Source organism: Pyrgilauda ruficollis, unplaced genomic scaffold, assembly GCF_017590135.1.
Source record: "Pyrgilauda ruficollis isolate IOZ18807 unplaced genomic scaffold, ASM1759013v1 scaffold2, whole genome shotgun sequence".
In the NCBI taxonomy this organism is placed as follows: domain Eukaryota; kingdom Metazoa; phylum Chordata; class Aves; order Passeriformes; family Passeridae; genus Pyrgilauda; species Pyrgilauda ruficollis.
Window position 1 is genome coordinate 26,485,941 of NW_024519206.1, and position 20,458 is coordinate 26,506,398.

General features: G+C 43.8%; 1 protein-coding gene across 1 annotated transcript in view; it reads left to right on the plus strand.

Moving 5' to 3' along the window:
• Window positions 1–10,850: 10,850 nt before the first annotated feature.
• TRANK1 (tetratricopeptide repeat and ankyrin repeat containing 1) overlaps window positions 10,851–20,458 on the plus strand; it is a 51,381-nt gene continuing 41,773 nt past the window's right edge. The window contains exon 1 of the mRNA XM_041466513.1: window positions 10,851–10,901. The gene's annotated coding sequence lies outside the window, so the exon portion shown is untranslated. The remainder of the gene's footprint in view (window positions 10,902–20,458) is intronic.

The window sequence follows — 20,458 nt, forward strand, 5'->3', positions numbered from 1 at the left end:
AGTCCTTGGTGTTGTAGATGGCATGCTCTTTGCTGGTTAAAACTTGGTCTTCACGCTCCAAAACACCTGATAACCCTCTGCTACTGTTATTTTAAAAATTGGCTTCATACAGTCTTAGTGATCTCAGGGAGGTGGCATTCACATATTACACCATTGTTAGAGACTGAAGTGTTGAGGGATAATGACTCAAACCATTCCCCCATTTGTGGAGAAGCCAGGGTGCTTTGCTGAAACGGAGGAGGTGAGCTTTTGGGTGTGTAATGGCTGATCTCTGATCTGATAAGACAGAGGGTGAATGATGGGCTATGAGTGAGTTAGGAGATAATCCTTGGAGACTGGATGGTCCCCCTTGGCATGCTATATTGTCCTCCCTTGCACAAACTACTGGGTTGTAGGGCTCCTTCTCCTCCTTGGATTTTCCTGGGGATTTTTCCCCACCACTACTTTGGGCCTTCCACCCCTACCCAATGGATCTGGTCTACAGCCACCAATTCAAACAAGACTGTGCAGCAGCCAAGTCTTGTCCCTGGGCCTACAGGTGCTGGGATCTTTACCCTCTCATCCTTTCTCTCTCTTTATTTTTTCTTTTCCCTTATGCACATCCATAGGTGATGTTGTTGCACATTCATATTGCAATGTTTCCATGTTGTTATGTAACTGTACATAATAATAACAACAAAAATCGCTACAATACCTGTTTTTCTTTGCAACCAAATTGTACTATAATAAACCCATTTATTTGTTTTCACTCCAATCTACTCCAAGGGGTCTATTAACAAGAACTTGAGTTTCCCTTGCCTTCTGCAGCGGGTTGTAACAACCACACATAGGTGTCTACACCCCATTAGAACATACAGAGATGAAAGCAACAAGGACATGAGCCTGTAGTTACTGACCCAAAATTATCCGAACAAGAACTGGGGAAATTTTATGTATCTAATTCAAAACAAAAGAGTACAAACCCACATACCTTTGTTTGATTATTATTTCAAGTTTCTTCCAGGATGACTCATCTCTGACCACAAGCCTCATGTTTTTGTTTGTTCTGCTGCTGCCAGCTGTTTGTTGCCCATTCTCCAGATTCCTTCAGGCACCACTACTAGGGAGACTTGCCAGTCCCAGCTCTCAACAAAGAGCCTCAAGAAGTGCATTTCCTTAAACCTTCACCATCCCCTATCGTCTCCACTTTTCTCTTTCTTCTTTTGCCTCCACTCCTCCTTGCTCAGCTCTTTTGCCTTCAAAACAAATAGGTTGAGGTGACAGGTACAGAAGGAGCATGTTTCTTTGCCCTGGTCACACTTCCCGCTCTCCTTGCCCATTCTTCATCCCTTGCTTGGCTCTGTAAGATTACTCAAACTGCTCCCACAGGAGTGACTACACTTTCTATAAGCAGTCTTGAACTGGCTGGATTATTCAAAATTGTTTAGCAGCCACAAATAAAAATAGCAAAGAAAGGTAACTATTTTTTGTGATACTAAGTGACATTTATTCTTTTGCATTTTTAATACTACTATCAATAGCAGGGTTAAAGCCTAGATAAGAGACATTGCTAGAGCAGTCTTGCCATGCACAACAGATTATGTTGCTTGCCTAACAGGATATACAGTGCTTGCTGTCACAGGACTTCAGTCCCCACTCAGGAAATACTGTGCCACAACTGTTTTAAGTGTGTAAAGAATCACACTGGAGAATGGCTGTGTTGGTAGCAGACACTAGAGGAAGAAAAAGCTTTGTCTTGGAAAGAGCACCAGAGATTGTGTGTGCATCACTGACAACTGTAAAATTGTACAGACATCTTCATGGGGGACAAGTAGTCCTTCAGGAGGTTTCTGAGTGTACTGGCCTACATGATGCTGGGACATACATGGTTAAGCAGTCAGGCTTTAAGGAAAAGGAGCAACAGAAAAGGATAATATGTAAGAAGCATTGGACAGGAGGGATGTAAAGGGATTTTTTAGCATTGTGGCAACTAGCAGCAAAATAACAAATTAGGCATGTATTTACTATTGGTTGCACTGTCCTTTAGTTATTATGTGCTTAGTTAAAAGTTCTTTTAAAGCTAGTATTATCCTGAAGCACCTGATTTCTCTGAAACCTGTTTCTTGACTCAGAAATAAAGCAGGGCAAACAGAAGTCCGTCACCAGTATTAGTAGATCAGTTGGAGAGAGGCTTTTAAAGTCAATTAAACATCCTGAAATAATCACGCTGATGGAAGCTGCAGCTTTCCACAAAATCACACCTACACCACAAACTTTTGCCCTCATAGCTGTAACAGCTGGAGTTATTGTTTATGGCCAGCATATTTTTGTTGCCTAGCTGTCTTGTGTGGGGCAGTTATACCAGCAAATACATGTTTTTCTGCGTATGGTATCAAGGAAGAGCAGAGGCCAGTTCCTTCCCAAGGGTTGGGGACATGTGGAGATTCCTGGGAGACAGGCCAAGCAGAGCCTTCCCCAGGCAGGGTCCATTCTGCTGCCTTCAGTGAGGGAGCTGGCAGGATGGGAGGAAGCCAAGCACAGCCCCCAGGTCAGGGCATCTGGCAGCCCCATGGGGATGAGGATGGGCATGGGCTGAGGCCAGGCTGGGATGTGTGCTTGCTGGCATGGATCAGAAATAGGCTTGGTGAGGGGAACTAAGGTCAGATTCAGCCCTGTGATTGCCAGGCCCATGTGTTACCTAATCTCCTAAAACAAGAATAAGACTCCTTACCACCAATTTTTCTGTGTTAAAGAGAGCATAATTTATTTAAGTGCCTGGAAGGCATGGGGAATCACTCCTCCTAACATCCCCCTGATTTTTACAAGTGAGTTGCTGACATACAGTCACTACATGCACAGTGTTTTTTACATAAAAAACCTATTACCATAAAAAAAAAAACATATTATCATATGTTTTTTACATAAAAAACCCTATTACCTATTACCATAAAAACCCTCCCCATGTCCCCCAGGTTCCCAGAGTTAGTCCTTGTTTTGGCTACAGCTGTATTCCTCAGCCAGATGTCCCCTCTTATCTTCTAATGTCCTTGCATGTGGAATAATTTCGGCATGCCTTGCTTCACTGCTAAAGGCCTGCAGACATGGTGTCTTCTCTGCTAAAGTTCACAGTCACAGTGTCTTTCAGCTCTCAGTTACAACAGAAATTGAATTAACCTTTTTGGAACCACAGGGGCTGAAGGGTGCCCCAGGTGAGGCTGGTTAAGGCTCCTGAGGATGGTGGGTGTCCCCAGGCCCCGATGTACAGTGTAGTTTGTCCTCAGGGGAGAGGGAGTGATGTTTGTTCCCCATTTCCAGTTGTGCTGGTGTCAGGCACATGTTGCCACTGCAATAGATGCACTGTCTTCAGGGCTAAGTCTGCCTCGCAGCAGGTGATGTGATAAGATGCAGCAATATCTGACACAGGCTTGGCACTGTACTCTCAGGAGCCAGGAGATGGTGACTGCAGAGAGCGAGAGCTATTGGTGGAGTAGCTCTCTCAAGCTCAACATGACCCAAGGCCTGTGACATGCACTGTAATTCTCCTTCCTGGATGTGTTATGAGGGCTGTTCTTCCTCTCAAAGTGAGGTTTTCCCATCATTGAAAAAGAAGCAGAGATAAAAAGAAAGATTGCTAGCACTATGCCAAGGCCCATCTTTCCATGCAATGAATGTACCTGCATCACGAGCTCAACACAGGTACATGTGTTGAGTGACAAGGAATTTGAGGGCTCTATTACTCAATCTGCCATGCAAAAGAAATGCTTTCCCTTGGAAATGTACCCACACAGACATCTCTACTCTATAGTCACAACGGAAGGGATTTAGTAGCTATGTATAAATGGCTTTATACATAATTTTCTGCTGCGTTACTGGGCTTTATGAGCACCTCCTCCCAGTGCTCTTTGTCCTTTATGAGCACCTCACATCAACCAGTACACATAACTCCTTACTGCTTAAATACAGTACTGCCTCCCCGAGTGGGTCCACCCTTTCCAGTTTCTGCTGCTTTTCCACTCATACAGATCAGGAAATGCAATAATTTGCAGACTCAGTAATTCACTGGCAATGCATGTGACATGCTGCATGAGAAGGAAACGCCCTGCTGCACACCAGAGAGAGGCTTGCAAGCTGCCAAGTTTCATTTTCACAGCTGAGTTATTAAAAGAAAAAAAACTAGTTTTGTTTTCTGTCTCATGACTGTTTTGACAAACACACCCATAGCATGCCAACAGAAGTAGCAAAGATTGTTGTGCCAATGACGCAGGTCAGAGTCCCTTCTGAGTCAAAAAGCAGCGAGTTCCACTTTCTGCATCGGTATTAAAGTGGGTTGGTCCTTGGTTTCTCTGTGCTGCACTGAAACATCCCTAAATAACAATGATGGGGAGTTTGAACATGTCAGAGACTGCAAAGATTGATGTCTCAGGACATTTTGGGGTGCATGTGTATGGGGGAAGGGGCAGGTCAGGCCTTGTCCTGGTGAGGTGGTACACTGCCCTGTGCACTCCCCCTGCCTTAGGGCTGTATCCCAGCCTGGGAGTGGCTGCCAATCCCTGGCACACCAGGGGCAACGCTCCACACCCACCTCTGGAAACCCTAACCCAGCTCCTGAGTGGCCAAATGACCAAAAGTCCTCCATGGGGGAATGGACCAGGAAGGCCAAGGTGTATTTAAGGCTGAACATGAGGCAAGATATGTCCTGACCCTATCTCCTCTTGGAACTTTTACATGAACACTGCTGGTGTTAGCTTCAGGAACACATAATCATGGAATGATTATATGCAAGTGCTTTTATTGAAGAGCTCTGGGTGTCAGGGGTACAGACCCAAATCTGACTCCCACATGGGTTCAGGATGAACATGTTTTTATACCCTTATTGCTATATAACTACATATTAATTGTTAAACTTATATTGTTCTATTGCATACATTGATCTCATCCAAGCATGGATTCTTGTAATCTCCATCTAACCCTCCCCAAACATAGTTTCTCAGATTCCTGTTATGATTAAACGATAATCATATCCAATTGCCAAACAATCATCACATTTAACAATCATATCATTTATCATATAACAATCATATCATTTATCATAGTCATTAAATGATTATACAGGTGCAGTTTCACATGATCCAGTAAAGCCCAACATTTTCCCAGGGCCTACCAGGCCTAACCTTTCCTTCTAACTCCCATGATTTTAGATATCTGAATATATCTGAATATCCCATGATTTTAGAAACATTATATCCCTATACTATCACTGGAACCCAGTAGTGGGTAGCTGTATGAGTCCTTTTCTACATATTTTCTGTCTTTCTCTCGTTTTCATTCTTCTAATTTCCTCTTCTTGGAATTTTTGAGTAACTTAAAACTGAACGGATGTAGAGTTTGCTAAGTTAAATGGACCAAGTTAATGCTTTGGGAAGTGTTTCATGTTGATTGAATGTTGCTCTAAACATTGCTGATTTCTGATTCTTTGAAGTTCTCTGATTTTCTAAAGATGCTGATAAAATATTTTTTAGTTGTTTTGACCTTTTGAGCATATCTTGTCAGTATTTCTCTCATTCCCCTAACTCAAGAGTACATGAACAACCGTAAGCCCTTCTAAAAGACTCATCAAGCAAGTCTTCTGGGGGCCTTACAGTGTTGCCTGAACAGAGACACAAAACCCGTAAGCTTTGTGCGGTGCTTTATTGAGGGCCCGGGAGTCTGGGGACCGCAGTCCCAAATCAGAGCTCCAACGCCACTGATACATCGATCTCCTTATATATGATATGTGTACGTGCAGTCCTTTACAGATTCTCTAAGCAACGACCCCCAACAATTCCCCTTTCTTGGCAACTTGCTCCTCGTGATGCTCGTGATACATTCCTTAAGCCACAAACAAGACTATAAATCAGGTACTTATCATTATTTCCAGAACATTGTATACAAATGAGCATTCTTGCTTCCCTCCCCTGATTAAACATTCGTAGGGTTGCTTGAATTCTATGGTTACATTCTAACAACACACTCCAAAAGTTACAACACACTTCAAACGGTTATAAATTCCTATCTTACCTACACATTATATTCTACACATTTTCTACATTTAATTATTTTCCAACAACAGGAGGTCACATGAAATTCCAGATATATTAGTATCCATCAGCCACTCATTCCTCTCAACCTTTATATCATGTTGATTCACTCAGGCACTTTTGCCTGAATAAGAACTCCAAAATCCCACCCATGTACTTTGATACCTTCAAGTGACTCAGGAAACAAGATTATACTGCATTTCCCCACCTCGTGTGGATGCAGCTACAAAACAATTGTGACTATATTTTGACTGCTTTCTTTAAAAGCAGCTTTGCCTATTATTGTGATGCACTCCACTAGGAGCCAAGTGATATAAAACCATACGTGCCAAGGTTAGTATTACTTTGTTTCTCTAGTCCCTAAATGGGTAGCAGGATAATTTATGTGAAAACTCAGCACAGAAGCTGAATGTTTAGGAGAAGTCCATTTTTTTTTGAGAATGGGATGGGTTGACACCATATGACCATCAAAGCCACTCTATCAGTCCTCAGCAGGAATGGAGGGGAGCGATAAAGTGGGAGAAAACCCTCATGAGTCAAGACAAAGGCAGTTTAATAAAGCAAAAACAAAGGCTGAGTGCAGAAGTAAAGGAAAACGTAAGATTTGTTTTCTATATGCAAGCAGGCCATACCCAGACACTTCCTGGGAAGTAGGGTTTTAACATGCATAGTGGTTGCTCTGCCTCCAATACAGACAATTCTTGGTACCCCTCTGTCACTGAAAAGATCCAAATGTGCTCTGTGCCCCTGCAGCCTGACGGCACGAGAGTACATTGTACACCATAGATTCTTACTTCTGTGGGTCTGATGCACCAGGCAATTGAATCTAGTGGTCCAGTAAGCCTGGCCATCCCTTTTCTCCTCCTGTTCACACAGAAAAAAATGAAGTGTGCCATGCAGCACATGCCTGGGGCTCCCTTTCCCTCTGACCAGGGCAGGAGAAGACTAATTTCTTGCGGCATGTCCAACTGCCAAGGCGCTGACCCATAAGGATGAAGATGTACAGAGATGGTCTTCAAAGTTTTGGAAAAGACTTTACTCCAAAAATGCAGGTATTGATATCTGGGCAATACATTACTGCCAATCTGTTAGAATATGAAGCTGGAGCACTTCCTCCACATGGCCTGTGTGCACAGGACATCCTTTGGATCTTTGGAGACCTCATAATTGTTTAGATCAGTGTAGATGACTTTCATCACCACTAATTCTCTCCTTTGTCTGTGGTAGGTACACATTCCTGGGAAGTTCACAGGTTCGTCCTTGAATGGGTACCTTGCTCTCACACTTGAGAGGAACCATCTCCAGCGACTGTAATTGCTGACTCTGTTCCACTCTCTCAGCTCTCCAGTTTCTAGCAAAGGATCCCAGCTGTTGGATTTCCTTACTCTCCAGCTGCTGACTGCTGCCCTGTTATCCCAGCACGGGAGCAGCCAGGCAGAAATCCACTCACTTGTCTGGTGGTTATGATCTTCCCACGTATCTTGAAATTCTGATGATGTCAGGGACTGGGTGGTTTCTGTTTCCTGTATGAATTCTCTGACTCCTTTCTCCAATTTGTGTGCAGAAAAGGCATGCTGTGAAAAGCCAGTGTCCACAAAGGAAACAGAGGAGCCTTGCAATTTTATTTGAATAAAGGGAAAGTGTCCACCAGGCCATACTCCTTGGGCTCTCTCTTGAAGTATTGAAGGTGCAGCCTCCTCTAATCAATCCTAAACTCCCAACCACATGTTGCCCTCTTCCTTTACCATTGGCTGAAGTACAGCCCTCCTGAACTGCCTACTACATATTCCCCCCCTTGAACTTGTATCGTCATTTTCCCTTAAAGTTTGGAGGTTCAGGTTGTTTGGGTTCTGCAGACCCATCAGAAGCTCAAACTGTCTGGGATCTGCAATAGACTTGTTGCAGACCCATCTCTTCTATTCCCCTGAAGTTTAGAAGTTCAAGCTGGATCAAACTGCCTGGGTTCTGTAATAAATTTGCAAAGACCCACACAACTGTTTTTCCAACACCTGATTGGTTTTTTCAGACCTAGGCCTTAATGAAGACATTAAGACCCATTTCTTCTACCATTAGTGAAGAGCCCAAACCCCATATTCCAGATCAAGCCATTTGTGAAGACATTAGTGCCCATTTTTTATCATTTGTCAAAGAAGCAGCTTCTTGCTCAGACCCTTCCTCTTCTTCTTCCTCTTCTTCTTCCTCCTCCTTTATTAATTGACAATATGGATCCATTGTTTTCTTCATCCACTGTTTTTTTCTCAGTACTGGGAGAATTATTGTAGCTGTTGTTTGGGTTTCTGTCTCAACCATGTTCCTCTGAGAGTACTGAACTGTGGCTCCATAGGCACAGGCCAGGACCCAGTACAGTACTAGAAGCTGCTGGTTTTCACCGGGATAGGCAAGTGGCATGTCAATTTGCCAGGGTAACTTGCCTCTTCAGCTGTGAATTTCCAGGATTTGGTAGATGATAACTGCCCCAGGAACCTGCCCAAATCCTTCCACACACCCTATGACCCCAGGACCAGCTGTCCCAGGGCACATTTCAGTATCACCTCATCTGAAAATTGTCTTCTCCTAGATCAGGATGACACTGGATTCCACAAACCCCATAATATGCTAACAGTATTAATAAGTAGTATTAAACAATTCATGAAAGGATGAACAAGGATCTCTGAGGCCTGCATAAAACTGTCAGCATTATTCCCAGGTATGGAGAGGGATATGTGTTTCCTCATGCTCACCATAAGATACTTCCTCCAGAAGAGCAAGGCCAGAAATCCCAGGGCAAAGGACAGAGCCATTGCTTTTATTGACATGTTCTTAAGCTCAACTAAATAAAGAGATAAGGAGTGCAGCCAACAAGCTCTGTGACCTGCATAGGAGCTTGACGCCGAATAGCCACTGTAGCTATAGAACACTTCATACAAAACTCTTGTTATCTCGTGCCCCATACTGGGCATCAAAAGTACTATGGTGGGTTCACCTTGTCTGGAAATCAAGAGGCCATCAAGATGCTCTGTCACTCCCCTCCTCAGCAGGATGGAGGGGGAAGGAACTAAGATGGAAAAAACCCTCATGGGTCAACATAATGACAGTTTAATAAAATGGAAGCTCAAGCAACAGTAAGAAACTCCAAAAGATTGCTCTCTACCTCCCATCAGCAAGCAACATCCGGCCATAACTTGGGAAGCAGCAGGGCTTCAGCATGTGTAGTGGTTGCTCTGGAAGGCAAATGTAAATAATGAATGCCACACCTTCCTACTCCTTTCTATTAGCTTTTATATTTGAATAGGTGTCACATGTTCTGGCATATCCTTTTGGCCAGTTTAGGCCAGCTGTCCTGGCTGTGTCCTCTCCCAAGATCTTGCCCACCCCCAGCCTACTGGCGAAGGAGGAATGTTGGTTTTAGCTCCCAAAGCAAAGCACAGCACAGCACGGTGGGGGCTGCTGGCAGTGAAATTACTCCATCCCAGCCAGCCCGGATACAGAGGAAGAGGTGCAAGCGGTAATACTCAATGCCAGAGAAAAACTTTATTAGAAACGTGGTTCACAGAGGGCTGAATTATTGAACGATCTCCTGTGAAGTATTCATCTTTGACTCATTGATCCACTTTTTATGGCGTGAAAAGACCACGGGAAACGATATATTAGCAAATGTTAGGAATATGGTTAGTAATTCGTGGAAAATAAATGATGTATAAAATATATATGTATAAAGAAGGCTGTAGGTACGCAAAAAAAGAGGGGGGGGGGCGAGAATCCCTTTCCCTCAGGATGGAAAAACCGAGGCAGGATGGTGAAACCATGGCAGATGGACACCGCGACATTTTCATTCGAAGGGAACCTCGGCTACACGGGAGATGGGCATTCACGAAGGCATGTGCCCAGTGACACCAGGAGATGATGGCCGGACAAGATGGACATCTGAGATAGCCAGGGCCATCAACACCTGTGGACTGAATGCCCGATTCCGGGAATCGGGGGAGCACATTGTTCAATTCCCGGACAAATGCTTTGTGCAGCTTGGGCTGAAGAAAAGACCGAACATGAATATGAAGACTTCGAACCAGAAACAAAGGATCTCTGCCGCGGGCGAAATCAAACGTATAAGAACCGTGGACTGGGGACAGTCAGTGTGGACGAGGGGAATTTGGTGCGATAGAGGCCAGATTCACGTCCACCCGTATCACCCACCGGGGGTGTTACGCTGGCCGATTGATTGGTGGCTATCGGGACTGTATTACAGTCGCGAAATAAATTTTATTTTAATTTTTTAAATTAAAATTGGCTATTTTTCAGTTTTCATTTATAACAGCAAACAATTACATCGAAGGAGGAAAAACCTTTCACTCCCTAGGTGATCATTGCACAGTGGAAGTCCAAAGGAGCCACAGCTTCCTCGGAGCGGGGGCTGCCGTGCGAAGCCAGAGGGACAGCGCGGCGCCTCAGCACGCGGGGGTGCCCCTGGCGCGCACCAACGCCGGTTTTCCAAGTATCCTGAAGGCACCGCTACGTCATTTTAAAAAATGGCACTCTATACGCTTCCCGCTGCGGAGGGAGCCCAGAGCCATCCCAGAGCCACTTCCCGAACGTTGTGGCGGGGAGACGGACGCCCGCTGCCTCCCAGCCCGCCACACTCCCTGCTGCGGGTCGGGACGGGGGGGACACATCGCCCACGGGCGGGGCTGCCTCGTTTCGATTCCCGAAGCGCCGTGGATTTGTTTCGATTCCCCCACTCCCACTCGGACGGTGACGCGGGCGGCGGGGGCGGGACGCGGGGCGGAGAGTTTAAGGGCGACAAGCGGAGCGCGCCCCGGCGGCGGCGGGGGACGGGCAGGCCGGCAGGTAGGTAGATGGGTACGCTTTCCTCGGTCACCCCTTGTACCCCCTCACCCTCCCCGGTAAGGGGAGCCGGCAGTCGGCCAGCCGCCGCTCCGTGCGGGATGCCGCGGGCTGAGCTGCCCGCGCCCCCCGCGCTGCTCCATCGGTGCTTCGTGCAGCGCGGGGGCAGCCGCGGCCTCTTGGGGGTGGCTTCCCATCCCGGTGGGGCTGTTGGGAGCTTCCTGCATGTTGGAGCAGTTCCGGAGAGGGGGCTTGCTGCCCCGACGAGGAGCGTGGGTGCGGGATTTGGCGTGTGGGAGCGGGGGTGGCTGTGCTGGTTGGGAAGCCTGCCAGGGAATGTGTGGGGTGGTTGAAGGAAAAGGAGAAGTGTGCATTCTTCCTGCGGCCAGACATCTGGGAGTGTGTGTTGGCCTGGTATGGTTTGCGCGGAAGAGCTGGGGGAGATGGGATGCCGTGTCCGTGCTTGAAAAGAAGAGGGAGAACTCCTTTAGCATAGCCCGGAGCGAAGCATTGTTTTCGGTGGTTTTGGATCCTTTCCCTGAGAAGCAAAACTCTTGTACAAGGTCGTGGAGTGGTCACTTAACAAAACAGACTTTTTCAACTGGAAAGGAGTTTGAGCGCAGTGTGCACTGCAGAAGAATAAATGCAGAAGGATCTCTCACCAGCTTTTGGGGGTTTTTTAGCGATTTACAGAGAATTTTCTTCAGATTTATTGCGAATGGGAAGAGGCTTTGCTTTCCTATGAAAACATGCCAGAAGGAGTATTTTCTGTCAGTGTTTTTTTTTACCAACATGCAATTAAGTTTGTCAAGCATTGACTGTGAACTGCACAAGCTTGAAAACCTTGATGTTAGGGCAGTCTTGGTGTTTTGGTGTTGGGGTGATTTATGTTTGTTTTTTCCTCATTCCAGAGTCAATACCCTCTGGAGTGAATCTATACAAAGGAAATATGCCGCCTGTTTGTTGCCGTTTCTCTTACCCGGTCATAGAATCATAGGAAATGCTGAGTTGGAAGAAAGTTATCAGGATCATTTAGTCCAAGTCCCAGCCCCACACGGGACACCCACCCTAATAACCACACCATGTACATGAGAGCGTTGTCCAAATGCTTCTTAACTTAGACAGACTGGTGCTGTGACCGCTTCCCTGGGGAGCCTCTTTCTGATATCTAGTGTAAGCCTTCCCTGACTCAGCTTCGGTCTGTTTCGTCGAGTCCTGTTGCTGGTCACGAGAGTGAAGAGATCAGTGCCTGCCCCTCCTCTTTCTCTCATGGGGAAGTCGCAGAGAGCCAAGAGATCTTCCCTCATGCTGAATAAACCAAGTGACCTCAGCTGCTCCACACAGAAGTTCCTCTTCAGACCCTTCACCGTCCTTGTGGTCTCCTTTGGATGCTCTCTAACAGCTTAATGTATATTTTATTTCGTGGTGCCCAAAGCTGCAGGTAGTATTCTAGGTGAGGCCACACCAGTGCAAAGAAGAGCAGGACAATGATGACGGGAACATTGCCAGGCTGAGCAAACAACTGCAGCAGTGTAAACAACTCCCTCTTGGACTGAGTTAGGTCTTCTATGGCTGAGCTAGATTAGAGATTTCAAGACTGTTATTTCAGAGAGAAACAGAAAGATAAGCTTTTCCTGCTGTTGTGAGGTTTTGGTGGTTTTTTATGTTGACACAATAATGACACTGTGCAAACAGAATATTGAACATGCTTTTGCATCATTTTTTTTGTATATAAAATGGGAAATGCAAGCATTTTTTTAATTTACCGGAAATCATAGGTATTTGTATGTATAAACAGATGTGTTTCTTGAAAAAGCAGCTCCAGACATGGTTCAACCATAGGTTTCCTAGGTATGACTTGTTACTGGTAGGTTACAAAGAGGGAAGAATCATTTGAATCTGAAGGCAAAGAAGCCTGTTTTGTTTCCCTTAACAAAACAGGATGTGCTGTGGAGCAAGGCCAGACCTGTTGCTGCTGCAAGCTGTGAAATAGTCTTCAGGGAAGGCTAGTCAAATGTGCTTGGCCTGAGTTCAGCTTGTGAGGAAAGGAGGAAGGATATTCTGAGGTGTCATCTGGTTTTGGCTGGGATAGAGTTAAATTTCTTCCCAGTAGCTGGTACAGTGCTGTGCTTTGGATTTAGGATGAGAATAATGTTGACAAAACAGTGATGTTTTTTCTGTTGCTAAGCAGTGCTTATCCTAAGTCAAGTGTGTTTCAGCTTGTCCCACCAGTGGGGAGGCTCGGTGAGGGCACAGAAAGCTGGGAGGGGGTGCAGTTGGGACAGCTAACCCAAACTGTCCAAAGGGATATTCCATACCATGGAATGTCACGTTTGTCTGTCAGGTTTCTGTTGCCTTGTCCATGGGTGTGAAACTCTTGTTTCCCAGGGTCTAAAGTAGGCACAGAGCTGGTGTGTGCACCCATCTCTTTTTGTGAAAGGTGTTGTCTTCTTTCTGGTGCTGTGCTTCTGATGTTTATTTCCTTGCTGTGTCACTTCCTTGCCTAGTACATTTCCTGTGTGCAAGTGAACCACTAATCTGTGCTCTAAAGATTAGTAACATTTCAGTGTCCACTTCTTGAGGTTTTGCATGGATTTCTGCTTGTCAGCAGGGCTGGCCCAACTTCTGGCTGGGTTTGGGTCCTGTTTCTGTAATCCTGTTTGGTGGTCATGCATCTGAAGAAGAACTGAGCTGCCAAGCTGTTTCAGCTGTGAGTTTGGTTGCAGATATCAGGTGGCTGGGCTTTGTTATTAATAATTCCTTTCTGAAAGTTTCCACAAACAGAAAGCAACATGCAGTAGTAATCTGAAAAAGGAGGACCTTGGGAGGTCATTCAGCCCAGCTCTGCCCAGAACAGGGCCCTAGCCCAGAGTCTTGTTGTGTGTATTCTGCTTATTCCACTTGTTTCATTCAGACCTTGCACAAATCTTCCCTGTCTGGTTTGTATGTGGTATTAACAGGCCTTTGAGACATCTGTGCTAATTGCATCTGGGCTGTATTTGCTAAATGTTGATAAGGATGTTTGTCTTGTTTCTGACAATGTCTGTGCCCTGCAGTCATCAGTTTATTTCAGAGCACATTTCCAAGGAAAAGCTTGGTATAAAATGAAGAGCTGCCTGGGATGTTCTGTCTCACTCTGTGCTCTCTCACCCCAGCCATTTAACATCTTTTGAAAGCACAGCCAGAGCTTAGAAGTCTCACAGCTGACTTCCAAAATACAGAAATAGTGCTTGCCCACTAGACCCAGGTAAGGTGAGAATTCCTTCTCAACAGCGAGAGATCCTTTATGCTGTCAAGGTGTGCTAAATCAGTGTGGTACTTCGTAGTTGAAGCTACAGAACAGTAGCCTGAATTCCCCTAGTAGTGCTTCTGCCTGAACACTTAGGAAGGAAGAGTATCCAGAGAAGCAAAATTCTGCAAGTGGTGTTGAGGGTTGCTTGTGTCCAGTGATGGAGGTTGTGTACAAGTCTCCAGTTCAGACTGAAACAAAATGTTCTATTCACTTACCTGGGAAATGGTTTTGTCTTTTTAGAATCACACAGCTCCAGAGATTCCTGCTGTCTTTGTCTTTGGAGTTCTGTGATGTACAGGATGCTGACTGGCTGTGGAGCCCAGAAGCAGTAAAGAAACTTCATTTGGTCCAATTTGTGCTGAGTTCAGGACAGCATTCTAATAAGAAGCTATCACTATGCTACTCTGCTTGCCCTAATCTAATCCAAATCTGCTCTAGAATCTCATTCATTATTTTCCAAGTGGTGCTGGCTTTTACTGGGAGCTAAGGGTTTTTGGAATTTCCAAGGTCTGGTACAAATCCAGCAAGGTGACTTCTTAGAGAAGTTTTTTTTCTGGTTTTGTAGGATGGAGTGAGAATCTATCTGTAGATAAGACTAGCTCTATCTATCTGAATACGTCCCTAATGATAGGAATGTCTCATGACTAGCTGTCTAAATTAGAGGCTCTTCATTTGAGTTGACCAGTTTCTCCAACATGAACTGACCTTTTAAAAGGGCTGAATATGAGATCTTCATGTTCATCGTCATCTTCTTCAATATCTCTCTTCATGAGATACTGTCTGAACATTCAATTAAAATATTGTTCAGATAGTCGCAAATGCCACTATGACCTTTTTCAGACTAAACAGATCCATAAGGATGTCCATGTCTAAATCTCAGTTTCTTTCCTCTCTTCCTCGTGAGATTTCCAAATCTTTCTGCTTGTAGCTTTGTCAGTTTTAAGCTCCTGTTTGTTGTCTCTGCTGTTTCTTCAGGGCATCCTCTGAAAGTGCAGGTGATTTCCAGATTTCTCATTTGACTTTTCAACATGTAGTAGAAAACTGAGAGAAGTAAATTTTTCCCTGCTTTTCACTGTCAAGTTAGGCTTATACACATTGAAAGGAGACTGTTCTGTAAATATGTCTTTGGTAGCTGTTGTTGTCAGGAAAACAGGTAAAACTGGCTAGCAGGCAGAGCACTGCCATAGTTACAGCCACTTACAGCCTTTGTGTTTTTCCTTCTTCTACTTGATCTGACCTGACATTCACATATGTCTATATCCGGTCATGAGGAAAGTGTCATTTGGAAGACCTGAATGCAGTGTCCTGTTGCTGGGTGACTGCAGGGCTGCCTGCACACATCATGCCAGTGATGGGCATGTGGCTGCAGGGGTCCCTCTGGTGCAGCAGAAGGGGTGACATGACAGTCCTTTCTTGGCATCATGCTCTTGGAGTCAGGATGCTTTTGTTGAAGGAGAGCTAATGGAGCCCTGAGGTTTCCTGTTGAGAAAACATGAATTATTTGAATGCTGATGAAATGTATTTAGTTGTAACTCAGCCACAGTGTAGATGCATTGTTGGGCTTTTTGTTTTCCAGCCTATTGCCAGTTTGTCTGCCTCTTGGGTTAATGAGGGAGAAGGAATGATTTGTCTGCTTAATAGGACTGAGGAGAGCACAGTCTTTAGAAGTCGGATTTCCTGAAAATAGGAGGATTCTTATTTGTCACCATTCTTTTAATTCAGATGCAGAGCTCCTAAGATTGCTGTACTTCATTTGTTCCTTGCATTATGGAAATCTACTGTGCTTGGAGAATAAAAACATTATCCTACCACTGAGTAATGCCATAGGGATGGATCCTTAAGGCTTAACTTTCAGGATCGAAAATAATTAAAAGCATGGCTGTGAAGGCCTTCTATTTTTTTTTCTGTGAATTAAACAGTGTCATGGAGTTTCTCTTTTTAAATGTGTAAAGCAGATGCAGACAGAAAAACCAAAGGACTGAGTTCACTCCCAGATTTCTAAAGTTCTTAGCACTGCCAGCTTCAGATGTTCAGAAAGCACAAACTGGCCTCTTGAGACCTCTTGAGCTGGCATAAAGAACACAACATTTTTCAATAGTGACAAATGGTTTTCTGGGCAGTCTCCATTTGTGTTTTCAAAATTATCTTCTGAAGCAAGAGGAATCAAAACTTAGCACTGTAACCACTCTAAAGCTCCCTGCTTCTGACAGCAGTCTGACTGAAGCAGTTCAGTGGGACACTGACCAGCACAGTAACACAAGAGTTGATGACACGTAAAGTAAATGGGAAGTTTGACCACTAGCTGCAGTAGGGTTTGGAGTAGATTGTTTCTGACTTAACTGTATAACCTTTTGGTTTAATTCTGTGAGTAAAAATTAATGTGCTTCATTTTGTTGTCACATTCGTGCTGGTGATCTCAGGAGTCATAAAAAAAGTAAACAGAGTAGGTCATGTTGTCTGTTTGATTTTTTTGTTTGTTTTGTTTCTGTTTTATTTCTGTGAATGATAAGGTCTCAACAATGCACTGGGAAGGGTCTCCCAGACCTTAGGGTGTCCCCACATCTTTATGTGTTTCATGGACTCCATAGCTTAGGAGAAATCCCTGCTTTCATGAGGGGAACGTGTCTGGCTGCGATGGAGTTAATTTTCTTCATAGTAGGCGGTATGGTGCTTTAAATTTGTGAGCAAAACAATGCTGGTAGCACAGTAATGTTTTAGCTATTGCTGAGCAGTGGTTGCACAGTGTTGAGGCCTTCTCTCTTCCTCACTTGGCCTCCCATGAATAGATTTGGGGTGCATAGGAGGTTGGGGGGGACACAGCTGGGCAGATGACCCAAACTGACTGAAGGGATAGTCCGTCCCATGTGGCATCATGCACAGCAATGGTAATGGAGAGGAGGGGACTTAGGGCGATTAGCCTTCCCTGTCTTGGGAACATGGGCATTATTCCATGTCAGGGGGGTGGTTAATGATAGCCTTTGCGTCACTTTTGGTATCTTTCTCTCTTCTTCCAGGTCTCTCTTGGTTACTGAGAAAATTTTACCTTGACCTACAAATTTTTTTGGCTTTACTTCTTCCTTTTCTCTTTCCCCATCCCTCTGGGGGTTGGAGCATGCAAGCACTTAGCTACCTACTGAGATTAACCCAGAGTACTCACCCCCAAAAAATCTTTCTATAGTTATATCCAGATACAGCTATGTCTTTTACCTGTGCCAGTTCAGGCAGAGTAATAGACAACAGTTTTGTTTAATGATCCTCACGCTTGATAGACTTTACATAATAGGCCCTCAGTTAGTCCGTTGGTTTTGAGTTAAAATTGTTTATGCTGCAGGAAGATGTTGAGCAATAGCAAGACATGCTGTGCTAGTCTGCACAGCAGTTCTTTTGGATCATTAACTTAGATGTCAGATCTGCATGCCCAGTGTATCTCTGTGGTCTGCAAACTTGGGTATAGTTGCTAAAGCCCACAGCAGACGGGCTTTAGCAACTATATAAATAACCCCTGTTATTTATATGATCTACAGTTTGAAGTTTTGGCTGGGAAACTCCAGTTTTGGAAAAGGATGAGAACTTGTGTTCTGGTGAAAATTCCTGCTGCCTGGAAAGGGGAGTTTCTGATCTGAAACGGGGAGTTCAGTTCCAAAATTTATCAGCACAGGACACGTTGGAAAGTCCTTTTAAAATGCTCGTTGCTGCTTCTGCTGTACTGTGGAAAAAAAAAAAAATTAAATATCTCATGAATACCTTTTATTTGTATTTGTACTTTTAGTATGTTCCAAAGAAAAGTAAGACAAAAATATAATTCTGGGGAAAAATATTACACTGAATAGGAGCATAGCTTTCTTTAAAAAAAAGAAAAAAACTGAAATTAAGCTATAATTTGGAAAACCACCAGTTCATGTGTATTCCTACTTGAAAAAACTCCTGTGTAGCTGACCTATTTTGGTACTATTCTTGAGAAGATAATTTGTCAAACTTTCTGATGATAAAGAATTGAAATCTGAAAGAATTACACAAAAGATGAGGTAGAACCATCTTTTAGCACTTGTTTTTTTCCTTTGTTCTGTTGCTCTATTATTTTCCTTTTTTCACCTTAATAATGCTTGTACCATGCAGTGTAAAAGAAGTCCTGAATATCTTATGAGTATACTTGATTTGCTGTCTGGAAAAGTAGTATTTTTAAAGTATATACTGTATGTACATTGCTCAATAAAGTGATGATTTAATTTGCCTGGGATAAATATAAAAATTACCCCTCTAGCATGACTGATTGTCGTGCCGCCCCCAGGTAGCTGGGACTTCTTTCTCTTGAGTTTAGTTTTTATCCAGCATTTCATCTGTTCTTGGTGCTTCCCTGGAATTAGCAAGTTGATGGTTCAATTACAGACATCATCACAGTGTTTATTTGTTTAATTAAGATGTAACTTCTGATAGGTCATTTGCCAGTCAGTCTGAAGCAGTGCAGATCTGAGCTTTATGGTTTCCCCTGATTTTTCTGCTGTTGCCTTCTCAGAGTTGTGGGCTGCTGCTCTCCCATCTGCTTAGTGCACTTGTGAGCCTGACAAGTGCTTTTTGTGCTTGGATAAAGGCAAAGGCACAGTGCCATCTGTAGCGTACTTCATCATACCTCTGTGCTCACAAGACAGCACTGATTCTTGCTGCTTCAGCCTCATCCTGAGGAGTACTGCAGAGAAAATACATCAGTAATGTTTCTTGCTGTGTCTGTAAATTCATATACTTAAAAATATCTAGTTTGCTCTGTAGTCAAGCGGTCTTGCACATATTTTAGTTCTGCTTTCAGCTGGGATAATTTTCTACTCAGTAGCTGGTACACTGCTGTGTGTTGGATTCAGTGTGAGGATAATGTTGATAACACCGTGATGTTTTAGTAGTTGCTGAGCTGTGCTTGCCCTAAGTCAAGGACTCCTCAGCTTCTGATGCTTCCCTGTCAGCTGCAGGGTAGCACAGGAAACTGGGAGGGGACACAGCCAGGAGAGCTGACCTGAACTGTCCGAATGGATGTTCTCTACCACAGAATGTCATGTGTATAGATTAGGAGGGAAAACTGGCCAGGGGCCTCTCCTCAGGAACTGGCTGGACATTGGTCAGTGGGTAGTGAGCAATTGCACTGTGCATTAATTGTTTTGTATATTCTACATATATTATTAGTAGCATCAGTATTAGTATTTTCCCTTCTTTTTCTATGAGGTTAAACTGTCTTTATGTCAGCACACAAATTTTACTTTTTTTCGCTAATCCTCTCCCTCATCCACTCAGGGAGTGGGGGAGTGAGCTGAGGTTTGTGTGGCGTTTAGCTGCCTGCCAGACTAAACCTTGACATTATGTTAGCAGGTAGCAAAGGTTGCAGATTTTACGGGTTTTGTTACAGGCCTGTTAATACCTGGGTAATAAGTGAATCTCTGCATTCCTATTTGGTGAATTAGTCTTACTTAATTGCACTGAGATTTGTGAGATTCATACAGGTTTTTACAGGTAATGGAAACAGCTTTTAATTGTAAAACCAATCTGTGAAGAATGATTCTACACAGCAGTTTAGCATGGATATTTCTCTTGCCTGTTTCTTGTGTGCTGTTTCTCATACGTGTAGCTGGTTTTCCTCTAGCTTTTGTTTCTTTCATCTAGCTGCTTGACCATGTGATTGGTTTTCTTTAATGACACTGATTTTAAATTTTAATGATTAAATAGTTTTTCAGTAAGTTACAGTTGGTGCTAGTTTCAACCTTTGTTTTCTCTGGCCACTTCCTGTATTCATTTTAATAACTGCCTTAAGTCTTATTCAAGGTCCTCAAGCACTATTACCATACTATGTTGCAATATTTTCTTGCAGTAATTAAATTTCTAAGCAGTTCTGTATGCATTGGATTGTTGAGTATCTAGACAGAGGATCTAGATAATAAAACACTCATAAATAAAAAGCAAGTAAATGAGTTTTGTGTTTAATTAATTGAAATTTACAGCTTCATGTATTTCTTAAGCACATAAATGCTGTGTTTTCTCAGATATTTCCTCCTGCATTGAGTATGCGCTCATACACTGAAATAATTTGGAATCCTAATATAAAAGATACAGTTTAGGACCTGAGGATAAAAATTGAAACAAAAATTGCATACCAGTGGTAAATCTGGTTAGCTGAAGTTTATTAAAATGTAGATGAAAAGTTGAGGAGGCATCAACAGCAAAGATGAGGCTGTCACCAGAGCTCTGTTTTACTAGTCCAACTGCAGGAAACAAAGAAGATGTGCTCTTT